The sequence below is a fragment of the Pseudopipra pipra genome, unplaced genomic scaffold (assembly GCF_036250125.1).
Source record: "Pseudopipra pipra isolate bDixPip1 unplaced genomic scaffold, bDixPip1.hap1 HAP1_SCAFFOLD_247, whole genome shotgun sequence".
Lineage (NCBI taxonomy): Eukaryota > Metazoa > Chordata > Aves > Passeriformes > Pipridae > Pseudopipra > Pseudopipra pipra.
In genome coordinates this window covers 7,763-16,352 of record NW_026990726.1, presented here as the reverse complement: position 1 = coordinate 16,352, position 8,590 = coordinate 7,763, and the positions used below count along the sequence as shown (strand labels likewise).

The window sequence follows — 8,590 nt, the reverse complement described above, 5'->3', positions numbered from 1 at the left end:
TCGCTTCCTGGGGTGGGGGGGAAGGCGGCGGCGCAGCTCCGACAGCATCTCCAGGGCACGGCGGGACCGACCGAGGCGGCGGCAGGGGCGGGAGCGGGGGCGGGAGCGGGGGCGGGAGCGGAGCGGAGCGGAGCGGAACGGGGAGGGGGGGGCCTCTCGCCGCCGTCTTGAGTGTGGCCTCGGCTAAGTTCCGGTTTTGGCGGCGCCATCTTGAGTGTGGCGTCGGGGCGAACTTCCGGGCCGCGGCCGCCATCTTTAGTGTGGTCGTTCCGGTCCTGGCGGCGCCATCTTTACTGTGGGCTTGGCGGACTTCCGGACCGGGGCCGCCATCTTTAGTGTGGTCGTTCCGGTCCTGACGGCGCCATCTTTACTGTGGGCTTGGCGGACTTCCGGGACGGGGCCTTGGAGGACTTTCGGTCGCTCTCTACTTCCGGTGACCGAGTTTACCCAAATTAGCGTCCCTCCTCGCTAATTTCTGCGCTTTCACCGCAAAAAATCTTCATGTTATTCCCCCCACGCACACCCCGGGAGAGACGGGAGACCGCGAGTCCCGCCCTGCCGCCGGAACCGGCCCTTAACTCGAGCAGGGAGCGCTGCGCCGGCACGAGAGCTACTGCGCATGCGTCGCCGGTCCCGCTCCTGCCTGCCCTTGCTTACCACGTGATCGCCGGCGTCTTGCCAACGACTGCGCACGCGCCGGCGTCGCCACCTTGGCTTCCCCCCCACCCAGCCGCCCGACCGCCCGGCTTCGCTTTCTTACTGCGGCTCCCCCTCCGCTTTTTCGGCTCCCTGGGGTTCCCTCACCCACATTTTGGGGTCCCCTTCTCACATTTTAGGGGTGATGACCCCGCAATTTACGGTTCGGGGGAGGGGGGGAGGAGAGGAAACGGGGTGCCCAAGAAGGGGTTTCTTTTTTTTTTTTTTTCCTCTTTTATTTCATTTTCATTTTATTTCCTTTTTAGTTTTTTTGCCCCTTTTTTTTTTAATTTTCTTTTGATTTTTATATTTCCTTTTTTATTTCGTTTATTTTTTATTCTCTTTATTTTTCATTTTCTCTCCCAGTGCTCCCCAGTAACACCCAGTGCTCCTCAACAACCCCCAGTAACACCCAGTGCTCCCCAGTAAACACCCAGTGCTCCCAAACAACCCCCAGTAACACCCAGTGCTCCCCAAAAATTGACCCAAAACAGACCCAAATCACCCCAAAAGCTGACCCAAAACTGACCCCAAAACCTGACCCCAATCATCCCAAAAGCTGACCCAAAACTGACCCCAATCATCCCAAAAGCTGACCCAAAACTGACCCAAATCACCCCAAACAATGACCCCAAACTGACCCCAAAAACTGACCCAAATCATCCCAAAAACTGACCCAAAACTCTGCATTTATTTGGCATCATTTCCTCTCAAAAACAACAGCTCCGATTTAGTTGATTGCTAAAGCCATCATTTTAAAATCATCTCAGGAATCAAAAGGGACTGGAAAACACACAGAAATCATTCCTGCACCCACCAAATCATTAGGAATTGGAACCCGATTCCCTCATCTCTCTCCTTGTTCTTCTTGGCTGGAAAACCTGTTGAGACACAGCAAGCAAAGCAGAGGGACTGCACTCCCAGCTTTTCTTACCTGCACGCACACAGCACGTGGGACATAAAAGCCACAGGGTTAGTCCTGCCAGAGCCGTCCGGCACATCCACGGCAACCGAAGGGAAAGAGGGAGCCTGGGAACACAGAGTAAAAGACACTTTAATTAGGACTACACCGAGCACCAGGTCATTCACACAGCTTCACTGTCCAGTCACACAAAAAGCACTCACCGAGGCTTCAGGGAGGATGGTTCCTGACGCTGACCAGGTGAATACCTCCCTGGAAGCCCGCTCCGCTCATGCCAGGCACCAGGGCTCCCCCAGAAGGGCTTTGCCAAGCATCCAAGGGAAATTAAAATTACAGCCTGGGCAGGAAATTAAAATTACAGTCCGGCAGGACCGTTCCTGGCCAAGGCCACCGGTCCGTGCAAGTCAGACCACTCACCACCCGGGGCGGGGATTATCAGGGGCACACCTCCAGCTTTTATTCTCCAGAAACTCCAGTTCTTTCTGGCACCGCTTGCCAGAAAGTCCAACAAAACGTGCTGACAAAATTTTTCATGATGACAGTGGAGAGCTATTAAATGCACACTGCACAGGGAACCTGAGGCTGCCCCTGGATCCCTGCAAGTGTTCCAGGCCAGGCTGGATGGGACTTGGAGCATCCAGCCGGGGATGAGAGGGGAAGGTGTCCCTGCCCACGGAAGGCAGGGTGGCCTTTGAAGGTCCCCTTCAAACCAAATCGCTCTGGGATTCCCCTCCAAAATCACTACCCAAGAGACACAGCAAGCAAAGCAGAGGGACTGCACTCCCAGCTTTTCTTACCTGCAGGCACACAGCACGTCGGACATAAAAGCCACAGGGTTAGTCCTGCCAGAGGTGTCCGGCACATCCACGGCAATCGAAGGGAAAGAGGGAGCCTGGGAAAACAGAGTAAAAGACACTTTAATTAGGACTACACCGAGCACCAGCCAGGTCATTCACACAGCTTCACTGTCCAGTCACACAAAAAGCACTCACCGAGGCTTCAGGGAGGATGGTTCCTGACGCTGACCAGGTGAATACCTCCCTGGAAGCCCGCTCCGCTCATGCCAGGCACTAGGGCTCACCCAGGGGGGCTTTGCCAAGCATCCAAGGGAAATTAAAATTACAGCCTGGGCAGGAAATTAAAATTACAGTCCGGCAGGACCGCTCCTGGCCAAGGCCACCGGTCCGTGCAAGTCAGACCACTCACCACCCGGGGCGGGGATTATCAGGGGCACACCTCCAGCTTTTATTCTCCAGAAACTCCAGTTCTTTCTGGCACCGCTTGCTTCAGTCTTCCCCTGTTGGAAGAGGTCACTTTAGTCTTTCGACGGGCCAGACTGCCAAAGCCCGGCCAGTCCATTCCCACGAGGAAAGGTAGCTTGGTCTTGGACAGGATACTGGGGGGGGGAGACACAAAATAAAAGTTTAATTTAAAACTTCCTGGAAGAGAAAGCCATTCAAACATAAGGCAGACAAGACTCATGCAAAACTGAATTACATTGGACTTCAAAGGAGAATTATTTCCCTCTGCACCTCAGAGAACCCCAGTTTTCACCCAGGTCCTGCTTGCCATCGTCCAACAAAACGTGCTGACAAAATTTTTCATGATGACAGTGGAGAGCTATTAAATGCACACTGCACAGGGAACCTGAGGCTGCCCCTGGATCCCTGCAAGTGTTCCAGGCCAAGCTGGATGGGACTTGGAGCATCCAGCCGGGGATGAGAGGGGAAGGTGTCCCTGCCCACGGAAGGCAGGGTGGCCTTTGAAGGTCCCCTTCAAACCAAATCGCTCTGGGATTCCCCTCCAAAATCACTACCCAAGAGACACAGCAAGCAAAGCAGAGGGACTGCACTCCCAGCTTTTCTTACCTGCACGCACACAGCACGTCGGACATAAAAGCCACAGGGTTAGTCCTGCCAGAGGTGTCCGGCACACATGTGGCAACCGAAGGGAAAGAGGGAGCCTGGGAACACGGAGTAAAAGACACTTTAATTAGGAGTACACCGAGCACTGGCCAGGTCATGCACACAGACAGCTTCAGCGTCCAGTCACACAAAAATCACTTACCTACCAGGGCCTCAGGTACGATGGCTCCTGACGCTGACCAGGTGAACACCTCCGTTTGCCCCGGGGGGTCAAGAATAACATCCCTGGGAAGAAGTCACTGCGAACAACAAAAAGGGAAAATTAGTGAAGCACGGGGTCCTCTTCTGACTAGATTGCCACCAGCATTCAATAGCAAATGCCATGACTATTCTGTTACAGACGAGAAAACCCTGTTCTCCCATACAAACAGGGATGAGATTTATGGGCACGCCTGAAAATTTCCTGTGAGGAACGTTTTGTAACTAAGGAGCAGGTGCTATCTTGAGTTGAAGGCATCGATTTGACAGACACTTAGTACAGCAAACTCTCCAGCAGAGCAATTAATTGCTGCCTATTTGAACAGCAGGGGAGAGAAAATGACAGTCTAATAGAAGACAAGAAAAGCAGAACCGGAATCAGTAGACTTTTCTTCCATCTCTCCCGAGAAAGTCTAGTTTACCTGTTCTAATTCTGTGCCCTTTTCTACATGAAACTTAGACCAAGGCTGAAAAAACAACTAGAAAACACGGAGAGAAGCTTTTTAGAATTTCACAGGATTTTCCCAAACCGATCCCAGAAAAGCAAAACTCGGTAGAATGTACTCACCCCGAGGCATTTTGTCTTTTTTCCATAAGCTTCATCACCTGATTGAAAAAGCAGAGTAGAGGCTCACAACAGGAAAACGTCATCTTCATTTCCTAAAAGAAGCTACATTAATTTGCACAGCTGCAGGCGTGTATCCAGACGTTAAAGTCTTTCAGCTTTTCAGAGGGTGAGAATGCCCTGCTAAGGAAGGCTGAAAAATGCTCGGAGCCTGCCCAGGTCAAAGAGCCCCTCGATTTTGTCTGTGTTCCAGTCCCTGGCTAAAGAAAGGGCAGAAGAAGCGCAGTTGTTGCTTGCCTTTTCCCTCAGAGGTTTTGCCAGGCGCCGGGCCAGCCCGGGCACTGCGGGGGAAGGCCGGCAGTGCCCAAAGCCCGCCGCTTTCCCGGGGGCGTCGCTTGCGAGAGCGCCCCCGAGCGCCGGGCCCTGCCTCACAGTCGCCGCCTGGCGGACACGGCCGGGAGCGGCACTGCAGCCGCGCGCGGCACTGCAGCCGCGCCCCCCCCCCCCCCCCCTCGGCGAGACCCGCGGCGCCTTTCGCGAGTACGGGCCTTTCTTCCCTAAAACCTGCCCTTGCCTAGGAAAAGCTGAGCAATTCACAGAGTTGCTGTTTCTATCCCAGCTTCCCAAAGGATTTCTCTCTCCCGGCAGCGCAGACAGAGTCCCCGAGGCAGCGCAGACCCTGCCCGCGGGGGGGTGGGGGGACGCAATGCCAGGGCACATCCGAACCCGGCCCTGCGGCGGCACGCAGGTGCAAGTTTCTCCGCAGAGGCGAGAAACTTGCCTGTCGCTTCCCCTGCCTGCAGTCCGCGATGGCCGCGGGAGAGGCAGAAGAGCGGCCGCGCCCAGCTTACCCCGGCGACGATCTCCGTCGGCTCTGGCGCCGTGGGTCGCTTCCTGGGGTGGGGGGGAAGGCGGCGGCGCAGCTCCGACAGCATCTCCAGGGCACGGCGGGACCGACCGAGGCGGCGGCAGGGGCGGGAGCGGGGGCGGGAGCGGGGGCGGGAGCGGAGCGGAGCGGAGCGGAACGGGGAGGGGGGGGCCTCTCGCCGCCGTCTTGAGTGTGGCCTCGGCTAAGTTCCGGTTTTGGCGGCGCCATCTTGAGTGTGGCGTCGGGGCGAACTTCCGGGCCGCGGCCGCCATCTTTAGTGTGGTCGTTCCGGTCCTGGCGGCGCCATCTTTACTGTGGGCTTGGCGGACTTCCGGACCGGGGCCGCCATCTTTAGTGTGGTCGTTCCGGTCCTGACGGCGCCATCTTTACTGTGGGCTTGGCGGACTTCCGGGACGGGGCCTTGGAGGACTTTCGGTCGCTCTCTACTTCCGGTGACCGAGTTTACCCAAATTAGCGTCCCTCCTCGCTAATTTCTGCGCTTTCACCGCAAAAAATCTTCATGTTATTCCCCCCACGCACACCCCGGGAGAGACGGGAGACCGCGAGTCCCGCCCTGCCGCCGGAACCGGCCCTTAACTCGAGCAGGGAGCGCTGCGCCGGCACGAGAGCTACTGCGCATGCGTCGCCGGTCCCGCTCCTGCCTGCCCTTGCTTACCACGTGATCGCCGGCGTCTTGCCAACGACTGCGCACGCGCCGGCGTCGCCACCTTGGCTTCCCCCCCACCCAGCCGCCCGACCGCCCGGCTTCGCTTTCTTACTGCGGCTCCCCCTCCGCTTTTTCGGCTCCCTGGGGTTCCCTCACCCACATTTTGGGGTCCCCTTCTCACATTTTAGGGGTGATGACCCCGCAATTTACGGTTCGGGGGAGGGGGGGAGGAGAGGAAACGGGGTGCCCAAGAAGGGGTTTCTTTTTTTTTTTTTTTCCTCTTTTATTTCATTTTCATTTTATTTCCTTTTTAGTTTTTTTGCCCCTTTTTTTTTTAATTTTCTTTTGATTTTTATATTTCCTTTTTTATTTCGTTTATTTTTTATTCTCTTTATTTTTCATTTTCTCTCCCAGTGCTCCCCAGTAACACCCAGTGCTCCTCAACAACCCCCAGTAACACCCAGTGCTCCCCAGTAAACACCCAGTGCTCCCAAACAACCCCCAGTAACACCCAGTGCTCCCCAAAAATTGACCCAAAACAGACCCAAATCACCCCAAAAGCTGACCCAAAACTGACCCCAAAACCTGACCCCAATCATCCCAAAAGCTGACCCAAAACTGACCCCAATCATCCCAAAAGCTGACCCAAAACTGACCCAAATCACCCCAAACAATGACCCCAAACTGACCCCAAAAACTGACCCAAATCATCCCAAAAACTGACCCAAAACTCTGCATTTATTTGGCATCATTTCCTCTCAAAAACAACAGCTCCGATTTAGTTGATTGCTAAAGCCATCATTTTAAAATCATCTCAGGAATCAAAAGGGACTGGAAAACACACAGAAATCATTCCTGCACCCACCAAATCATTAGGAATTGGAACCCGATTCCCTCATCTCTCTCCTTGTTCTTCTTGGCTGGAAAACCTGTTGAGACACAGCAAGCAAAGCAGAGGGACTGCACTCCCAGCTTTTCTTACCTGCACGCACACAGCACGTGGGACATAAAAGCCACAGGGTTAGTCCTGCCAGAGCCGTCCGGCACATCCACGGCAACCGAAGGGAAAGAGGGAGCCTGGGAACACAGAGTAAAAGACACTTTAATTAGGACTACACCGAGCACCAGGTCATTCACACAGCTTCACTGTCCAGTCACACAAAAAGCACTCACCGAGGCTTCAGGGAGGATGGTTCCTGACGCTGACCAGGTGAATACCTCCCTGGAAGCCCGCTCCGCTCATGCCAGGCACCAGGGCTCCCCCAGAAGGGCTTTGCCAAGCATCCAAGGGAAATTAAAATTACAGCCTGGGCAGGAAATTAAAATTACAGTCCGGCAGGACCGTTCCTGGCCAAGGCCACCGGTCCGTGCAAGTCAGACCACTCACCACCCGGGGCGGGGATTATCAGGGGCACACCTCCAGCTTTTATTCTCCAGAAACTCCAGTTCTTTCTGGCACCGCTTGCCAGAAAGTCCAACAAAACGTGCTGACAAAATTTTTCATGATGACAGTGGAGAGCTATTAAATGCACACTGCACAGGGAACCTGAGGCTGCCCCTGGATCCCTGCAAGTGTTCCAGGCCAAGCTGGATGGGACTTGGAGCATCCAGCCGGGGATGAGAGGGGAAGGTGTCCCTGCCCACGGAAGGCAGGGTGGCCTTTGAAGGTCCCCTTCAAACCAAATCGCTCTGGGATTCCCCTCCAAAATCACTACCCAAGAGACACAGCAAGCAAAGCAGAGGGACTGCACTCCCAGCTTTTCTTACCTGCAGGCACACAGCACGTCGGACATAAAAGCCACAGGGTTAGTCCTGCCAGAGGTGTCCGGCACATCCACGGCAATCGAAGGGAAAGAGGGAGCCTGGGAACACGGAGTAAAAGACACTTTAATTAGGACTACACCGAGCACCAGCCAGGTCATTCACACAGCTTCACTGTCCAGTCACACAAAAAGCACTCACCGAGGCTTCAGGGAGGATGGTTCCTGACGCTGACCAGGTGAATACCTCCCTGGAAGCCCGCTCCGCTCATGCCAGGCACTAGGGCTCACCCAGGGGGGCTTTGCCAAGCATCCAAGGGAAATTAAAATTACAGCCTGGGCAGGAAATTAAAATTACAGTCCGGCAGGACCGCTCCTGGCCAAGGCCACCGGTCCGTGCAAGTCAGACCACTCACCAGCCGGGGCGGGGATTATCAGGGGCACACCTCCAGCTTTTATTCTCCAGAAACTCCAGTTCTTTCTGGTACCGCTTGCCAGAAAGTCTTCCCCTGCTGGAAGAGGTCACTTTAGTCTTTCGAGGGGCCAGACTGCCAATGCCCGGCCAGTCCATTCCCACGAGGAAAGGTAGCTTGGTCTTGGACAGGATACTGGGAGGGGAGACACAAAATAAAAGTTTAATTTAAAACTTCCTGGAAGAGAAAGCCATTCAAACATAAGGCAGACAAGACTCATGCAAAACTGAATTACATTGGACTTCAAAGGAGAATTATTTCCCTCTGCACCTCAGAGAACCCCAATTTTCACCCAGGTCCTGCTTGCCATCGTCCAACAAAACGTGCTGACAAAATTTTTCACGATGACAGTGGAGAGCTATTAAATGCACACTGCACAGGGAACCTGAGGCTGCCCCTGGATCCCTGCAAGTGTTCCAGGCCAGGCTGGATGGGACTTGGAGCATCCAACCGGGGATGAGAGGGGAAGGTGTCCCTGCCCACGGAAGGCAGGGTGGCCTTTGAAGGTCCCCTTCA

At 54.8% G+C, this 8,590-nt stretch overlaps 1 long non-coding RNA gene across 1 annotated transcript; it reads right to left on the bottom strand.

Moving 5' to 3' along the window:
* Nucleotides 1-2,849: 2,849 nt before the first annotated feature.
* Nucleotides 2,850-7,704, bottom strand: LOC135408233 (uncharacterized). Its single transcript, XR_010427399.1, has 2 exons — nt 7,609-7,704; nt 2,850-3,014 (listed from the first exon to the last, which is right to left on the bottom strand). It is a non-coding gene; the product is annotated as an uncharacterized LOC135408233 (long non-coding RNA).
* Nucleotides 7,705-8,590: the final 886 nt, after the last annotated feature.